The sequence below is a fragment of the Aedes albopictus genome, chromosome 2, assembly GCF_035046485.1.
Source record: "Aedes albopictus strain Foshan chromosome 2, AalbF5, whole genome shotgun sequence".
In the NCBI taxonomy this organism is placed as follows: domain Eukaryota; kingdom Metazoa; phylum Arthropoda; class Insecta; order Diptera; family Culicidae; genus Aedes; species Aedes albopictus.
The window spans coordinates 509,283,598-509,303,840 of NC_085137.1; the positions used below are offsets into that span (position 1 = coordinate 509,283,598).

The 20,243-nt window shown below is 39.0% G+C and overlaps 1 protein-coding gene and 1 long non-coding RNA gene across 4 annotated transcripts in view; one reads left to right on the forward strand and one right to left on the reverse strand.

Annotated features, from left to right (window-relative positions):
• The window catches only part of LOC109404753 (protein ECT2), a 151,926-nt gene that overhangs the window by 54,618 nt on the left and 77,065 nt on the right, over positions 1-20,243 (forward strand). The gene's annotated exons all lie outside the window — the stretch shown is intronic.
• LOC134288739 (uncharacterized) overlaps positions 8,992-20,243 on the reverse strand; it is a 110,822-nt gene continuing 99,570 nt past the window's right edge. The window contains exon 3 of the long non-coding RNA XR_009998115.1: positions 8,992-20,042. This is a non-coding gene — a long non-coding RNA (uncharacterized LOC134288739). The remainder of the gene's footprint in view (positions 20,043-20,243) is intronic.

Below are 20,243 nucleotides of genomic sequence, written 5' to 3' on the forward strand. Positions count from 1 at the left end.
AGCATTGTGTTCTCCTTAGTTGCGAATGAATAACTTATGCAGGGTGAGTTTTAAGGCACAATAGATCGCGTTCGTCGTCCAAGGTTTAGAAGGGTATTTCTTCGCGAGCGCATTATTAATCGCGAATCAAAACATTACATTCGTTTACCACGTCAAAATCCTCAACACATCTCCATTTCCCCGGTCCAAACTCCTAGTGATTTCTCGTAGTAACGCAGAGAATTCCTCGGTTATTGGCCTAAGCGAGAATCACGTCATCATTTCCTTCCCTATCCTCAATTGACCTGCATTCGGACGCGGCCGGCGCTGGTATTGCTTATTGAAAAGTATTGGGATTCCAGCATTTACACAATGAAGAGAAAGCTAATCCCAAGCATCATCTGTTGGTTCTTTGTGTAAATGCAGTTGTCCTTGCAATAACAGAGGAGCAACCGCGGGCGGTCAATCATGCTCATGCTCATGCTCAATTACGGGGATCATACATAATTTTTCTAGAGTTTTTCCCAGCATTGCTTCCAGAGTTCCCGTGGTTTTCTACCATGATTTATACCGAGATATCCACAAGAGTTTCTCTGAGCATGTACCGCAGATGTTGTCGCGGTATTTCTGCTAGAGTTTCTCTCGGGATGGCTCTTGAGTTACTTCTGGATTTCTGCTAAAGCTCCTCCATGGATTTCTAGGAGTTTTTCACTAATTTTCTACAGGAATTCCTTCCAGGTTATCTTCCAAAGCTTCTCCTGTGATATTTTCAAGAAATTTCCGATAGCTTTCTTCTAGAGTGTCTTCTTGGATTTCCTGAGAAGTTTCTACTCGTATATTTCACGGGATTTCTTTTGAGATTTCTTTCGGAGTTTCTCATGGAAATTCTTTCAGAAGATTCCTTCCAATGTTAATTGATGTCTCTCAGAGTTGTTCATAATTTATCCTGGACTTTCTTTTTTTTTGGATAGTCTTCTGGGATTTCTGCAGGAGCTACTGACTACTCCTTTATGGCTTTTAAGGCTTTTCCTTGAAGTAATCCCGGTCAAATTTTGCGAATATCTTCGTAAAGACTTATTGGAGAAATCTCGAGAGGAAAATCGAAATAAATCCTGAGAGAAACTGGGACTTTAAAAAAAGTTTTGGGACTAATCCTAGGAGGAAATTTTAGGAGGAACTCTGAAATCCCCTAAAGGGAATCCCAGGAGAAATTACGTGCGAAATCCCGCAAGGAAATCCTCGAGAAATGTCTGAAAACTGTCTCTGGAAGAAATCCCTGGAAGAACTTCTTCAAAACTCCTGAGTGAAACTGTTGGAAAGCTACCCCGAAAGCACTAAGTGAAATTCCTAGAAGAACTTTGGTAAAATTTTGGAAAGATCACCGGGAGAAATCCAGCGAGAAACTCTGGAAGAAAATCTGGGGGAACGCAGAAACCCCGTAAAAAACATTGAAAACCCTGAAATAGTGAAAAATCTCCGAAAAGAGCTATTTATGAAAGCATATACGTAAAATATACTGGATATACTTGGGAAAACTGGAAGAAGCCTGGAAAGACAATTCTTTGATAATTTCAAAGAAAAAGTGCGAGAAACTGGAATCGAATTTAAAGGAGGAACTCTGGAAGGATTTGAAGGAAGAATCATGGGTAGGATTGCGACATTACTTGAACACCAGCACAATACAAACATCCAAGTTCATATTCTAAACTGTGTATGGAATTTAACAATCATATAGTGGAATTACTGATTGATCTCCTGAATGTTTTTTTAGAGTATTTGAATGTCGTTGTAGGTGGAAATGTCAATTCAATTTCTTGCAATTAACTCAAAGAAATTTCGGAAAAATTTGGAAACATTCCTCAACCGATTTTTGTATTATGTATATTCATATGTATATTCATCGACGGCCGGTCGACAACGGACCAGATCTTCACCGTACGGCAAATCCTCCAGAAATGCCGTGAATACCAGGTCCCAACGCACCACCTGTTCATCGACTTCAAAGCGGCATACGACAGTATCGACCGCACAGAGCTATGGAAAATTATGGACGAGAACAGCTTTCCCGGGAAGCTGACTAGACTGATAAGAGCAACGATGGACGGTGTGCAGAACAGCGTAAGGATTTCGGGTGAACTATCCAGTTCATTTGAATCTCGACGGGGACTACGACAAGGTGATGGACTTTCCTGCCTACTATTCAACATCGCCCTGGAAGGTGTTATGCGACGAGCCGGGCTCAACAGCCGGGGTACGATCTTCACGAAATCCAGCCAATTTGTATGTTTTGCGGATGACATGGATATTATTGCTAGGACATTTGGAACGGTGGCAGAACAGTACACCCGCCTGAAACGTGAAGCAGCAAAGGTCGGACTGGTGGTGAATGCGGCTAAGACAAAGTACATGCTGGTAGGTGGGACTGAGCGAGACAGGACAAGCCTTGGCAGCAATGTTACGATAGACGGGGATACTTTCGAGGTGGTAGAAGAATTCGTCTACCTCGGTTCCTTGCTAACGGCTGACAATAACGTGAGCCGTGAAATACGAAGGCGCATCATCAGTGGAAGTCGTGCCTTCTATGGGCTCCAGAAGAAACTGCGGTCAAAAAAGATTCACCCCCGCACCAAATGTACCATGTACAAGACGTTAATAAGACCGGTGGTTCTCTACGGACACGAGACATGGACGATGCTCGAGGAGGACCTGCAAGCACTCGGAGTTTTCGAGCGACGGGTGCTAAGGACGATCTTCGGCGGTGTGCAAGAGAACGGTGTGTGGCGGAGAAGGATGAACCACGAGCTCGCTGCACTTTACGGCGAACACAGTATCCAGAAAGTGGCCAAAGCTGGAAGAATACGGTGGGCAGGGCATGTTGCAAGAATGCCGGACAACAACCCTGCAAAGTTGGTGTTTGCTAACCATCCGGTTGGTACAAGAAGGCGTGGAGCGCAGAGAGCACGATGGGCGGACCAGGTGGAGCGTGATCTGGCGAGTGTTGGGCGTGACCGAGGATGGAGAGCTGCAGCTGCAAATCGAGTATTATGGCGGCAAATTGTTGATTCAGTATTATCATGAATTTGATGTGAACTTAATAAATGAAATGAATGAATATTCAATAGAGTTTTGTTAAACAGTTCTTGAAAGAATTCAGCGATTTGGTGGAACCTCTTACTTAGGTAATATATCTTCCCTAAAAATTTTAACTTAAGTTTTGAGGATATATTTCTGTATATTTTGAGAAATATACAAATTTTATAAAATTTGGGCTATTTTTTGAGTTATTAACATTTAAAATTTCCCCCTGAAAAAAACCCGGAATATTTGGAAAATTGTCAAGAAGTGTCATTAAATCACCACCGAAATGGGTGAAAATTTGACAGGGCTCTAGTTTTGCACCAAGAAATGTAATGAACATATGCGAGCTTTGAATTTTTAACATGTTTGAAGTCTGAAATGCCCTAACCTAGCATATGGAACCATTGTTGTGCTAAGTGCAGAGTCTAAGGTAAAATTAATCAGGACATCAAGAGCTATCCGATAGTGAACTAGTTGATTGAAGGTTTATCCGAAAGGTGGCGCTAGTGATGACGGCATCCAGAGGAAAATAAAGGAGCGAAAGAACATCAAACCCGTGATTGAGTGAGCAAAAATACGAGGAGCCAAAACCTTAGTTCGTCTCCACTACTCGATCCTTGAGAAGAACAAGATAGTGAAACCCTCATATATACTGGAAGCGTAAGCAGATGGAGTTTCACATTCAAACTAATTTTCTCCGATTTATTGTAATTTTTCAATAAAGATAAACATTATCTTAAAAAAGTTCCGGAAAGCTTGATGTTTAAAGAATTTTTCGATATGCTTAACCGTTATGTGTCCGACAAACTTTTTGCTTTTTTCTACACCGTGCTTTTTACATGGGCGCTGGGTACCCGGGTACCCTGTCGGCCACATAAGGGTCAACTCAAATTCGACAAAAATGCCGCTTATGTACATCCCTTTACATCTGCGCCCCTCAATTCAATGTATGTGCAACTGTTTTGCTTTTCCGATTAGATTATTATCGCGTAATCCCGATGTACATTTCGCCTAACTCATCAACATTCCTTCCATTGTGAATGTTAAAATTAATATTTCCGACATCCACTCTGTTGTAGTCGTAAATTTTCCTGGTATTACCTAATCGGGCAGTTACTTTGCGAAACAATGTCCGGCGCGTCATTGTACGGATCGACTATAGGCAATCTATTTATTAGCCTGGCCTGCTGCATCCGAATATGTATTCAAAATATGAGCACTGCCTGGAAATTCAATTCATTGTATATTGGCTCCGATTTCACAGCCGAGGTACATCCACAGCCTGTCGAATCGAAATGGTTTCACAACAATTCTCTTTCCAGTATGTGTGTGTATACCCCTGATTCCATCCTTGCCAGTCAGTGCTATATTACGCTTAATGAGAATCAACGCTGCACGCGCGCGAATACTCCAAAACACGTAGATTAAGCTCAGCAACAATTCCCGTTCTGCAGCTCGTGCCATACCAGAGGAATTCCACGGAGTCATGTCAGTCGATCCTGAGCGACCATTTCAAAAATATCTGAAACTTTGCACAGTTTTTCAATTTCATATAAATCGCCCTTGTTTGATATTAAACCTTCATATTCACTCACGACTAACTTTTCAAAAGGGTGTATGCGAAAATAGTTCTAAAATATTCTAAAAGCTGTACAGCAAAAACGGATTGTTCGATTGTTATAAATTTTTCAGCAAAGTTAGACAACTAAATGATGATTCCTTAGAAAATATACACTGTAAAAAATTTCTTTTTCTACTTTGAAAAAATATGATATTTGTCACAAAAACTCAAATATCTCAAAACCCTATCTTTTTACCAACTTCAATTTTTTAGGGGAAATGGCCCATTATATCAGCTATCTACCATAAAATTTTGGTGATGGTAAACTGATAAACAAAAAAGTTATGACATTTCAAACATTTCACAATTTTTACATTTAGTAACAAAAAAAATTTTTTTTCTGTGTAAATTATTTCGAGAATTATATTTTGATGCTGATTTTATTGTAAAGGCTACCGCCTGAATTAAACAAGTTGTTTTCATGATACTTTAGTTTGATTATTCGTAATTACTATAGTATCTATTTGAAACTTAGACGCGATCCAGTGTTGTGATCAAAAATATTGAGATTGTCATACTTTTTATTGTACGTGACTGGTGAAAAAATCCCTTGATAGTGTTGAAAAGCTGTTGATTATAAGAAAAATGGAATTGAATTTATTTTTAAGACAAAAGCTGTATAATAAAAGTTTTTTTATACGCGTATACGTCTAGTTTATCCGCAAAAAAAATCCCTCTTAGAGAACAGACTTTATGATCGGAAGAATGCGAGTAACTTCAACAACAACAAATGCATAAGAGGTACATACCACAGACAAACAGACGAAACGCCTAGAACAATTTTAGTGAAAATTCATCGCCCAGTTCACACTATCACCACCTGGTGGAAATGTTTCACGAAACACTGCGTTGTGCAATATCGTCATCAGAAGGCGCTAGTGTGAAACGTCAAACGCAAAGAAAAACGATGGGCGCTCTTCTTGTTATGAAAGCCACAACCAAGATTCAAAATGATCGTTGAAGGCGTGGTCAATGAAAATTTCGCCAGTGTTACGTTTGTTTGTCTGTATACATACCTGACAATGCTCACGAAAAAAACAAAAAAATACTACCGCTATGAATATTAAAAATTGTATAGTATTTTTTTTCTTCAGCCACCAACACCAAACAAGTAAGTTAAAATTAATAAGTGATTTTGTTTATTATAATCTAACGAACAAGATGAACAGTCGCTTTCTCAAAGGTCTTCAACTCAACGCTCTCTTGTAGACCGTTTGATGAAAAAAAATGTTCAAAAGAGTTACGAAATCTCACCGAAAGCACCATAGATAAACTGAAAGAGAAAGGTTATGCCCAAATGTCCACATTGTGTACAAAATTACGCATTTGCACGTCCTGCCGTCTAGAATTTGACAAACGAGCCATCTGTATATCATCGGTAAAGCAGGGCGCAGGAAGTTCGAAAACGACAACAACTGAGAAATTGCCATCAGCGACATCTGTTTAAACAATTTAATTACGCCCCTTTTCAAAAATGCCCTGTAATATTCTTCAACATCTATACCCATTTCAATATTTTTAACGTTGCAAAACACGCTTTCAACATTCATCTTGAAGAAGAGGGAAAACACTTGTCCTCAAATGTAACAGCAAATTAATGAATAAACGACTAATGCGCGGAGGGCGTGATAAAATCGGAACATTACGGTACATAGTATATTATATTATATGTATATATAATATATAATAAAAACAACTTGTTTTACTCACGCAAGGCCATTAACAATAAAATCAGCATCAAACTTCAATTTCCGGCCGAAATAATTTACACTAAAAAAAATTATTACTAAATGTGAAAATTGTGAAATGTTTGAATTGTCATAACTTTTTTGTTTATTTTCATGGTAGATTGCTAATACAATGGACCGTTTTCTCTAAAAAATTACGTTGGTAAAAAGATAGGGTTTTGAGATATTTGAGTTTTTGTGACAAAAATGACATTTTTTAATGTTAAAAAAGATTTTTTTCACAGTGTATATTTTCTTAGGAATCGCCATTTAGTTATCTAACTTTGCTGAACAATAAAATCAGCATCAAATCGCGATTCCCGGCCGAAATAATTTACACAGAAAAATTTTTTTTACTAAATGTAAAAATTGTGAAATTTTTGAAATGTTATAACTTTTTTGTTTATTAGTTTACCATCACCAAATTTTTATGGTAGATTGCTAATACAATGGACCGTTTTCCCTAAAAAATTCAAGTTGGTAAAAAGATAGGGTTTTGAGATATTTGAGTTTTTGTGACAAAAATGATGTTTTTCAATGATAAAATAGATTTTTTTTCACAGTGTATATTTTCTTAGAAATCACCATTTAGCTATCTAACTTTGCTGAAAAATTCATAACAATCGAACAATCTGTTTTTGCTGTGCATATTTTTGAATATTTTTGAACCATTTTCACATACACCCTTTTGAAAAGTTAGTCGTGGCTCTAAATAAAAATTTGATATCGAAAAATGGCGATTTAGATGGAACTGAAAAACTGTGCAAAGTTTCAGTTCAATAGAAAATCATGAATTAAAAATTTTCCTTAATTTTGATGCTGTTGCTTGGAATCGCTCACCATACGATGCCTTTTAGTGCGAGGAGGATGCGTGTGTTTGTTACGCCATGAAATCAATATGCTTTTCCGCTAGAAGGCTTAAGGCTGATATGTACGGTTCGGACTAAACACTACATGTTTGCTGAGGCGTGCGTTGTTCCTCTTCGGTGGCATAGCCATTTCGCTTGCCAGGCGCGACCGGCCGTGTGATATGACAATGAAGAGGACTTGCAGCCGGATAAACGGGTGGTCCATATGTTTAATTAAGGATTTACATCGATTGTTTCAGCTAAAGTTAGTCCCGATCCCCGGTGATGGTGGCGGCACCCGGCCTTGGCGCCAACAGGAGTGACAAGAGTGAGCGAGCGGTGAAAATTGCCGCTAGGGGATTTCAAAGCCTATACAGATAACAACCTAGATCAACAACGGCGGGAAGGTTCGAGTAAATGCTTGTAAATTACACTCTTCAGCGGTCCATGGCACTGCGCCGGACTGTGAAACATGTAGTTTGATGGCAGATGTTTCCAACTGAGTTCGATATCCGGGGATGTTGCAACGTTTTGCGTATTGGAAGTATTTGACTTTTTAGAATATCAGAAATATTACGCATTACCTTTTTCATTGACATAATCTGAAAGTATAATGTGGTTAAGAGCGTCGAAGACCAATCGAATGTTATATTAGACACTTATTTATCGGTGAGCTTGTTCCAAATTATTAAAATAATTAACAGTATAAGTTGGAGCGGACCTGATGTGATGGTTAGAACACTTGACTATCACGCCGAGGACCTGGGATCGAATCCCACTCCCGACAAAATCTCAAAAAAAAAATGTGAGTTCTTCCTACGGAAGGGAAGTAAAGCGTGGGTCCCGAGATGAACTAGCCTAGGGCTAAAAATCTCGTTAATACAGATAAAAAAAAAAACAGTATAAGTTATTTAACTTAACAGTCGTGGAGTAGCAACGAATTGTACGGTCATCCTTATCTAGCGAAGTTCTAAGTAACATGTAGAGCAGTGGTCACCAAACTGCGGCCCTCGACCAGGTTTTGTGCGGCCCGCGAACTGATTTTGAAATGTTTTAGAAAGTGGCCCACTCATAGATTCCATAATGAAAATCAGAAATTTCACCATTTTTTAAAACTTTCATGAGAATGAATGTTAACTACTAAAATTTTGCCAATATCATGGAGAGTTTTTTAAAAGAAGTAAGATTTTTTAAAGTTTTACAAACAGGAAAAGACAACTTTTCCGATGTTTGTTCCGAAAATATTCGAAGCTGTTGTTGAGAACGGTGTGTTTCGCTTAAACAATGAGTTTGGGCCATGGATTTTAGACTTGTGGCAGTACTTGTCAGTAGTAATTTGTTTTATTTCACGAAAATGAAATTGGAATAATTTCTATTTTGTTTTTATCGGCGAAAAATTCCTTGTTTTTGATATAAATAATCAGCACTTCTACCATGAAACTATTCCACCAAAATTTACGGAGTTTTTGCCGACAATTTCTACCGTTTTTTTTTTTCATTAGCTTTCTTCCGAAATCCCTGAATTCCCTACAAATCATTCTGAAGTTTCTCAAAATCCACGAGAAGTCCCAAAAAATCTCACAGTTCCACTTTTTTTATAAAGGGTTCGATATACTTTTTAAGAAATCCCTAAGCTGAAATAAGAAACTTCATTCGGAAATTTGTCAATACTGGATCCAGGGGGTTTTTCAAGAAATTTGTCCGTATTCGTGTCTAGAACTTCCAGGGGTAGTTCCTAGGGGTCTCCAGTTAGTCTAGTGGTTAAGGCTATGGATCGCCAATCCGGAGACGGCGGGTTCGATTCCCGTTCCGGTCGGGAAAATTTTCTCGACTCCCTGGGCATAGTGTATCATTGTACTTGCCTCACAATGTACAAATTCATGCAATGGCAGGCAAAGAATGCCCTTCAATTAATAACTGTGGAAGTGCTCAAAGAACACTAAGTTGAAGAGAGGCAGGCCAAGTCTCAGTGGGGACGTAGAGCCATAAAGAAGAAGAAGAAGAACTTCCATATTGAAGGGGTCTAGTCAGCTCTATCTCTTGCTCTAGCCAGCATCGCTATTTTTTATTTTTAGTATGACTTTCAAGTAACTATAGTCTGAAAAATTTGCTCAACATTATCAATACCAAGAACTACAAAACTTAAATATTGCGGTCTTGAAAACCCTGTTTTTGATTCCCTACGATTTTTATAGGATTTTTCCAAGTAAAATAAGATATCCTGATAACTCCAGGTTGTGTAGTTCTTTGCTCTTGTGCAATATTTTCAAAAAAATTAAACACATAGATTTTGTGTTGAATTTCGAAAATCGTTGAAAATAAACTCTTGAATGATTTGCGGCCCGCAGTCTCTTTTCAAAATCCAATTTTGGCCCGCAAAGACAGTGAGGCTGAGGATCACTGATGTAGAGCAACTTTTAAGATGAAGATATGAATAAGCCACACAAGGGCACGTGACCGCCCAGCGGTAATGGAGGTGAAAGTTACTGCGGTGATCGAAATTGGCTGAAGGAAAGCAGTAAGCCGAAACTTCTGGCTCACCGAGAAATATCAATAAAACAGTTAAATAACATTCAATATGGTTTGGAGGGCATTATAAACCTATTGGAACTGACACCGAAAGCAAACACAGAAAACCAACCAATAGGATTACCCGGTGAGTTCGTTCCTTGTTGTTCCCTTTTATATTTGAACATGGCGGTATGACTGCAGCTATAGGTAATCCTTGCGTTGATGATGGGTACACATTCATCATCACTATCATCATATAAGTAAGCAGACTAATTCAATTTTGAAAAAGTTTCAAATGACTTCTGAGAATATAGTTTCTTTGTTTAGAAGAGTCTTTCTATTGAAAAAATTGTAGGAAAAATATCGTAATCAGTCTACGAAATGATATATCGTCAGAATCCCTTCATTTATTTAGGAAACCACTGACATATTCCATTAGTAAGTAAGTTCATACCGCCGACTTGTCGAGTTCTCTGTGGTTCAAATCACTTTCCCCTGTATAAACTATCCTTCCTAACAGGTATTTCGTAGATTATTCACGGTGAGCCCAGCGCTCTAAAAGTCAGGGCAAGGTTGACGGAGGGTGGGCCCAAGCCAGAAGCGCTTAATTAATGTCCGATGATAGTTATCTGCCTGAATGACGAGCTGCTTATATGCGGATAACCGGGTAACCCTTCCGACGGCCACCACGCACCGCATCGCATCGTGTCGTGCCGTCGTTGTTGTTAGTTGCCGCTGCGGCAGCTCATCATCACCGGAGCGACGATAATATCGATATTGTGTCGTTACCTAGGTTAACTGATAATTCGAACTATTGATGGCATTAGAAAGCCTCTCAGTACGATGCGGCGCTATTGATTTTTGATAATGTCTGGTTGATTTCAATTTTCAGCTATTTGTGTTGGGTTAGTTGGTACCGATACGAGATGGAAGGGTGTGGTAGCGTAGCAGCGATGAAAATTGTTCCCCGTGGTTCAATTTGCGATGCTGATAGTGGTCGGAAAATTCATGCTTTCATATAATCCTTTTCAATCCAATTTTCATGTGGGGATTGCGGGATGCGCGCGGTTTGAAATTGGTGAATAGCATATGGTATTAACGAAGATATGATGAACAATTGTTTCGGCTAGAATCAAAATCTGTGAACTTTAACGTTCAAATGCCATCGAATTTTAATGGTTTGGATTGATGTGTTACATAGGTAAAAGGCACATATTAAATTCGTGTTATCATGGAATGTCGTATTGAAAAGTCTGCAATTTTGTGAAATGTTGACCGACAAAATTTTTGCCGGGAATAAACATTTATGTGTTTTTAGCTGGTTGTATTGGTTAATAAATAATTACGTACCGCTCATTAGTTCTTGATTGTTTCAAACGCCGGTGTTCATTGTAGTGCTACTTCTACCTTTCAAATGATTCAGTTGTCTCATCAACATACCTTACATATGATAAGTTTGTTCTACAGCCATCAAATTGTCACCTTGACAACTATTGAAACAAATAAGTTTGCTCAAAGTCCAAATTTTCGTTACACCGGCCAATGTAGACAATTTTAAATCCATTTTTGCACTTCCAACAGGAAACTGTATGCAACGGTGAAAAGTGATTCGCTACAAAATATCTCCATATACAGTACCGTAGATGTGTCCACGTGTGGCCAGTGTGATGGGTTACAAGTGGGTATCGTTCGCTTGCTTGGAGAATGGTCGAAGATTGGATGGTAATAAGATTGCATTTTCCTCCTTTGCTTGCTGGTGAACCGTCCGACGGACACAGCCATTTGTGCGCTGAGTGCATTGTGTATCGGAAACGTTGTTATACTAGTTGCAAGTTGGTACCATCATATAGCGAGATATTGTTGGTCGTTCATTTAAACGACCAAATTGCTTCCCGTGCCCGAACCTAGTGCGCTCGATACTCTGTGTGCTGGGTGGGTAGTCTGTAGAGAGTGGTTCTACACCCTCGCCTCGGTGGAGCTGTGAGATGCAAGTCGACTGTAATAATATTTTGAAATATTGAGTGATGAAAATTGATATGCTTTTAATTTCATGCATTCATTTGGATGGAGCCGTAGTTTCAACAATGGCCAAGCTAGCTGCCAGGAGACTCGGTCTATACCTTGTTCTATACTAGTATTACATTGCTCTCCACTATTTGGTACTTGATGAACACGACAGCCGCCATTGTGCCAAGGCTATAGCTTGCAATCGGTCCAGTCAGTGTGTACTGGACCGAGTGGAAATGTGTGCAGCAACGTTGCATTTAGTTTCTTGGTGGCTTCGGTGCCGGGGTGACATAAGGGAGGAAACAAGACCAAATTGGTTTTAGCTGGTATCAATCAACACGAGCTACATTGAAGCTACTTAACTTCTCCATCAGCCAAAGACAGAACGGAGGGAGCTGTGAAGCTGAGGTTGTAGACCATAGAGTATAGCACCGTCAAATGATCAGCAAGCTTGAAAGGGAAGAACGTGCGGTCACGGTTCACTGAAGTGGATACGATGTATCTGCTGCAGCTTCAAACCACACTCAATGCCAGGCTTGTTGCAGTTGCAATCGTCTTGTGGTACTTTGCCGACTAATAGATAATGGAACATCGGATTTCAAGTGCAATCCATCACGCATAGAATAACCCTGTGAAATTGGTTATGATATCAATATTTTCAATGCTGACGAATTGATCTATTAAGAAGCGAGGCGTTTATGATTGAATAATCTCGAAGCAAGGGCTTTAACAATCGAATACAGTTTTGTTCTAATTCGGGGTAATCTAATTCGGGGTAATGGCTTTCAGTCTGTGGCAATTCAAAACGGATTCTTCGGATGAAAACACCGACGTTTCGGACACATTTATTGTGTCTTCTTCTTAGGAATTGATTCACACTTGTGTATAAGTGGCGCGAAACAGACTGCACCTCATTTCTGCGAGCCGGATCGATTTCCGAAAAATCAGCCCATCACCGAAAATCAGCCCACGGCTTGAACGAAGTGGGCGAATTGTCGGAACATAAGTTGACAAAGGTGCCTATGCTGTAGGCCCTTAACGACAAAACGGGACTTTGATAATTCCTAAGAATAAGGCACAATAAATGTGTCCGAAACGTCGGATGAAAGCATAAGAATCCGTTTAGAATTGCCACAGACTGAAAGCCATTACCCCGAATCAACACATCACAGTCGTATCTATAAGAAAGTTTTGTTCCAAGAAAAGAGAACGGAACCTGCCGATATGCAGCGGGTTTCTAGATCCTGCAAATTCATGAAGAGGTTCTTATCTGGAATTCTTCTTGGATTCATAGCAAGACCCTTTGTCTTTGCTTCTAAAGATCTTCATTGAATGTCCTGTGAAATATGTTAGAGTATTCCTACTCAGCAAAATTCAGCATATTTGTAGTTCCGTGCTACAATTTGCGCTAAGCTTATCTAAATAAACCACAGTTACACTGCCGTCCTACTGCCGCATAATTGTTCCATGTTATATGGGAATCCCATACAACATGGACCATAACGTACAGGGGATACTCAAAATAACTGGGTCAGGTAAAATTTTCACTTTTCAAGAAATGTTCAAATCGCTGTACCTTTTCGAAAATGGCATCAAATATTCTCAAATTTTTACTGTAAGTTCATCAACTAGTTGTGTAACAGTGGTCAAAATTTGGAAGGATCGGGCCATTCTACACAAAGTAATAAAGGTTCTAGAAAAAGGTATAATTTTCCGATAGACAATTTTGAGCTGTTATATCTCCGGATTCAATGAACCTAATGCAATGAAATTTTGATCATTTATGACGCATATAATAAGCTATTAAAAACATTTGACTAAACTTAAAATTCTTCACACGAAAGAAAATTATCTCGATTAGATTATTTTTCTAATATAACACCAATTTTTCCAAAACTTCATCATCGTTTCAAATTTCAAGATAGTATTTATAGTTCATTTAAATTCCCTCTAATTGAATTGAATATATTTATGTTTCAAAGAAAAGCAACCAAATAGCCTTCATTAAATTGAAAAAGTAATGGGATGCATATGAAAAATAGATAAATTTACTGAAAAACAATGGAATAAATTAAATCGCCATAACTTTTTTTCTTATTGAAATTATAATTAGGTCAACTGATTTTCAAAGTTCATTATTTAAGTCATAAATGATCAAAATTTCATTGCATTCGGTGCATTGAATCCGGAGATATAGCAGCTCAAAATTGGCTATCGGATAATTATACCTTTTTCTAGAACCTTTATAACTTTGTGTAGAATAACCCGATCCTTCCCAAATTTTGACCACTGATACACAATTAGTTGATGAGCTTACAGTAAAAATTTGAGAATATTTGATGCCCTTTTCGAAAAGTTACAGCGAATTGAACATTTTTTGAAAAGTGAAAATTTTGCCTGTCCCAGTTATTTTGAGTATCCCCTGTACTTAGAACGGCAGTATAGCACCTCAAAATTGACAATTTTGTATGAAATGTTGTCAGATGTTTGTCAGATCAGTTATACACCTCAGAGTATGTTAAAAAGCCTAGCCAAACCTATGGAACTAATTTATCTCACTGTTCTGTGAGTATTTTTGGGGCTCAATTGGAAAACTTCGAAGAGTGCCGAGAACCAAGTCAGAAATGTGTCTAGACATCGTTATTAGCATTCTAATGCAAGTGTTCACAAAATAGTCTTTTTTCAATTGATTGAAATTACTTTTGTACCTTTTAATTCCTTATCTAATGCTTACTTATGATTTGACAGATACGCGTATTTCATCCATCACGTAGTCTATTCAGTGGATAACTGACACTGAGAAAGACTGCAAGTGATAGTCGAGATACGCGTATCTGTCAAAGATTAGACATTAGAGCCCCAGCAGAAAAGTATAACATTTGCATATCAAGGTATTAATCCTGAATAAATACCGTTAGGGTGAATGTACCAATTATGGCTCTACCCAAGGAAAGCTATTTATACAAAAATAACGAGAAGACCAACGAATGTAATCAATAAGTTAAAAGACAGCTTAGTTTCCATACTTTACAGGAAAAATATAGAAACGGAGCCAAAACTACTTTTAGTATTGATTACAGCGTGTGCCAATGATAGGAACCCTGTACCAGTTATGGTTACATTTTTAACCGCACTATTTGCATGCATTCCTTATGGGGTTAGCCATAACTGGTACACTATTGCGAAAAAGGGTGTGAGGAAGCCGAAATTCAAGGAAAATGATTTACCATGATTTGAGGGAAATGTGGAGTTTAATTGAGTGCGACTATCTTTTGTAAACGTGATCTGTGTTCACAAATTTTTTCTTGATGATTTACATCGTTAAAGGGTGAAATTTAACTATGGCGAATAATTGGTACTATAGCCATAATTGGTACACTTACCCTATACCTTGATATTCCCTACGTTAGGTTGACATAAGAGGCAAAATAACGAAAACGAATACCATAATTTTGTATAAATAACACCTCAGAAATAACAAGTATTGTTATTTCAATAATGAATGCATACCTGACATTTTAAGTGCTATAGTTGTTATGTAGTAGGTATAGAATAGTGAAGTAATAACATTTCTTGCTATTCAATTGTACAATTGTTCGATACCGTTTTGAGGTAATACCATAACTTGTTCTTAAGTTATTTTCACAGTAATTAAAAAAAAAAATACCACATAAATACCATCCTCTGTACAAATATTGTTATTGTTATGTCCTTTCAACATATCGTTGAACAACAAATCAATAACAATTTTAGGCCTTATAGTACAGGTTGCTCTTTGCATGGTATTTGTAAGGTATTCCCTTCTGCTCGGGAGGGCGGAATCAAAACATACAAAAACTCATTTCACTCATTATTCTGCTTAGAGGGTTCGAAAATCCGGTACAAGAGTAAGTCATTTGCTTACTCTTGAACAAATTAAATACGTCTTGCTATACGCAAGGCTGTGCAGTAGAAGTAAAGATATCATTACAACATGCTTCTCGAAAAATAGCCGGAAACTATACGTGCTCCAATTTCCTTCGAGAATTATTCACTGATTTTCCACCGCATCCTTTCGTCAAGTGACTGTCGATGTTGGTGTTGGTCCTATACTCGAGGAGAAGATGCAATCATTATTCCAGTCAATGCCTGCATCCTGCCCAAAGCTAAATGCATTCAGTAACACCTAGATTAGATCCCCGTACCTTCCTGCGATGGGGAGATTCATGATGTGCCGTCGTCCTGCGGCGAATCATTCGAGCCACCACCCATGGAATGGAAGAGATAGCTACCATGCTGGGTAATCAAACAGCAAATTAGCCTAACGAGCAATTAACGCATAGAGAAATGAGAGGAGATTCACTCAGCACTCTCCGTTCCTTATTGAGGTGCATGCTCTGGAAGTGCGATGATGGGATGCAATCGCACCTGCTGCGGAGGCGAACGGCATGACCATCACCATGAGAGCGTCGTCCTCGTCGCCGCCGCCGCCGCTGGGTGCAACGTATGCACGTGTGTGTATTCATTTGTGCATCAAATAATCACAGAGCTCTAGTTTCATTCCACTCACAAACAGTTTGTGTATCTAGTACATGTGAGCCAGTATCCTGGGAGCATGGTCTCAAATCTACCAACGATGGCGACGACGCAACGTGTTCTTTCGATCCCATTGAAAAACAACGTGTGCCACTGAGCAGCATTATACAAATATGTATATCCCTGTGACCGATATCGCCGGCGGATGTGGCTCTCCAACATGCTATAATCGTACTGAGAACTTTCACGATATCGAACAGGTCAGTAAGAGGCAAAGCCTGTGTGTGTACCGATTACCAGTCAGTTCCATCAAGTTCCAACTTGCAACGACGTCCAACAGTGACTCAGTTTGGGTGAGAATAGTTCTTGTCATCACAAGCTACCGTGCAGCACGTTTGCGCTTGTCTTCGTTAATGGGAAATGAAAGGTAAAGCTTTCGAGAAGTTAGAGTGATGGTGATTAGGACTTTTCAGTAGCTCATTTGTTCAGGATCATCCTCTAGTGCGGCTCTCTTGGCTGTTGATTAGCCTCATTAAGTGTGTTTGTTGCGAACTTGTGTAGCTTTGTATGGTGAGTAGTTGACTGCAATTTCGAACGCTAATTGAAGTCACATTTCTTTGAAGGCGTAATAATGAGAGATTGGTTTCTTCCACGTACTAGCTTATATGTTATTTAACTCATTGAAATTATCATGATATTCGATAGGCAGTCGAATAAATTGGGTCCATCCAGGGGATGCCGAAGGAAGAAAGCTTTGAGAACAAGATTGCAACGATATTCCGATATCTCCCTGCAAAACAAATCCAATGGTATAACCCACATTGGCATCACATATTCCACTGCTTTCAAACCAATGCATCATTTTCCACCCACTGGAAATTATCATAAAACAGAAGCCCACTTCGTGCACCGTTTCTTGTGATCTGCGTAGTAGACACAAGCATCGTGAGGATAAATAAATCAATTTAATAAAATAACTCATAACATTGTTTGCTTCCGGAAGCATATCAACAGCACTCTCAGTAGTCGTCCTCACATCGCATCGGTTCGTTACGGCCACGTTCACGTTGTGCGGCTGACTCGCTCGTTCGGTTGGCTTGTGTGTTTTGATGCAGGAGGATCCTTCTGATAGGGAAAAATTATTCCATTCTCACAATTCCCAGTTTGCAACATCATCGTCGGAAATGCGTCTATTTGCTCGTTCATATATTTGTTGAGTTGTTTCTTTGCGCTGCACGCTAGATATTTTTACCATAGTCGTTAGCGTAATTGTGGCGGTTACAGTAACAAGTTGAAATGTTTATATTCTTGCTCTCCTCTTTTTTAACCATTAAGATATAGTACTCAAGTTACCTTTGGACGATTTTTTAAATGTAAGGATACTGATACGCAGAAAATAAAGCCATTTTCGTTTATAGAATATATCGTTAGAAAGTGGTGCGACTCACATCTGTGTGAGCCACATTTAGCGTGTGAATCTGCGCCTCAACCATCGGACTCAGAAGTGTTGTATTCGTTCTGTTGAAACAACTAAGCGGAGCGCAAAGTCTCCACCCAGGATGAGCACCGGAGTGTGTCTGATTTTCTAACTTGTTCGGCAAACAAAGTCATCACGACAAAAATGGCAATAATCTTCACGTTTTATGGTCAGTCCTAGATGGTCCGCACATTCGTGCGAAAAGCAAGAGTCAAAAAGAAACTCGTGCGACCAATTGCAATGCATTGTTAATTAAATTGAGTGGCAAATTAGCGCCGCTCGGAACTAAAACGTGAGAACGATTTGATCATAGTGGGTGTTGAAGTTACGTTTTATCACAAATACTTCTACTTTGCAGCATTACTTCCAAACTGTAATAACGTTTGGGATTCGACATGTATGTGCTACAGCGGATTCGGTAATTCTCTATTCGTATATTGTACGGCAGTTAGATCTTTTCAGGAGATTTATTTCATCTACACATAAACCCTTCATGATGCTGTTATGGACGATTTCTTCATCACAGTAAGATTGATCCGTGCTATTTTAAAGCGAGGATCATATCAACTGGTTCTAGTCAAAAATTTCTAAAGACAACATGTCGAATGAAATATTTATGACAATGATCTCATTTGGAACTCGCAAAAGATCTTATCGGAAAATCTGTTTTAAGGAACTTGCAAAGAATCTGCGGCGGATCTAAAAGAAAAACAATTTTGATTTTGTATATCTTTACCATGATCCCATTTCATTCAGATCAGTCTGCCCAACAACTCCTGTCCCTACCTTGCCATTTTAGGACAGCCTCTGTTCGCCATGTTAAGAGCGGCTGATCTACAATGTCCGTGAGATAGAGTGCTCAACTGTGCACCTTGGTCCTCTAAAAAGATAGGGTGCAGCTGTAAGGTGCAGTTGCTGGAACTGAGCCATAAAAACAAACAAAAGAAAGCAAGACAAGTACATATACGAAACAGATCCAATGATCTATGCAACGGAAAAGGATTTGCGAATGGAAACCCTGTACATGGAACTACAGATCTCTTATTTCATCGGGAGCACCCGCATACTCGCTGATGCACTGAAGGACCGCAGATTCGGCATTGTAGCGTTGTAGGAGGTGTGTTGCACGGGAACTATGGTTTACAGGTAATCATGCCATCTAATAGAGCGATAATACACGCGAGCTGTGCGGTATGCAGAAGCGCGGGATCGCTTGGTGGTCGATCGAAGAAAGAATGCGTAGCTCACACGCGAGTACGTCCGCTGCCCAACATCATCATAGGAGACCTACACGGAAAAAAATCCATTCCCAAGACCATGAATATGACTCATAGTTTCCCGATATTTTTATGATTTTATGTTATAAATATACACCATGATTAAATTTTATGATCTTATGATTGATTTCACCATAACGCTATGAACCCGTTATTGTTTTGGCTTTCGACGACCAAAAATGGAAAATATAATCATGAAGCTATGATTAAATAAGCTGGGATCATGAGTAGCATTCATGAAGCCAAGAATAATTTTCATAAACCTGGATACCGATCCTGATGCTTTACCACCAGATTCATAAAATTATGGTTTGGTGAGGTAGAACCATGCATAGAATTCATGGAATCAAAAAATACTTTTATGATTCCGTCGTCGTCGGACCTATATGCTTCTCAGTCAAATTCATAAAATCATGGTTGAGGGAAATGGAACCATGCATAGAATTCATGGAATTAAGAATTACTTTTATGATTCCGTCGTCGTCGGACCTCAATGTTTCTCAGTCAAATTCATAAAATCATGGTTAAGGGAGATGGAACCATGCATAGAATTCATGGAATTAAGAATTACTTTTATGATTCCGTCGTCGTCGGTCCCAAATGCTTTTAATTAGATTAATAAAACGATGCAAGCTAAAATCATAAGAAAATAAAATACGTGATATCAGAGCCCATTTCTAAGATTTTGGGACCTATCCATCATCCTTTTTTTCTATGAGCAAGCAGCACTTTTTAGTTGGCCTCTTGTTAGTGAAGATATGTAATGTTCAAATAAAAAAGAGAACAACAATGATCGAACTCACCGGATAATCATATTTAGCTGGTTTATTATTTTTGTCTTTGGCACCTACATCCAACAGGCTAAGGATGCCCTCCAAACCACATCAATTGTTCACTAGTTCACATCACTTGCTGAGTCTCCGAACTCGTCAAACGATGGATAAACCAAAAAAATAGAGAGAATTACCGAAAATTAACGCGCGATTCTCACTTTGCTTCACCCTCCTGTGGTGGATGCAGTTAGAATTGTAAATTAAACATTGTGATTTAATTATGTGTGTATTGAAAATAGCGTGCTGATTTAGACATCCCTAGCGAATCAGCGTGGAAACGTGGCGAACACGCAAAACTTAACGAAAGTTTGCTTCGGCCTGAAACGAGACAATGGAACGAGTCAAGATCGAGGCACGGACTGTGAATGTA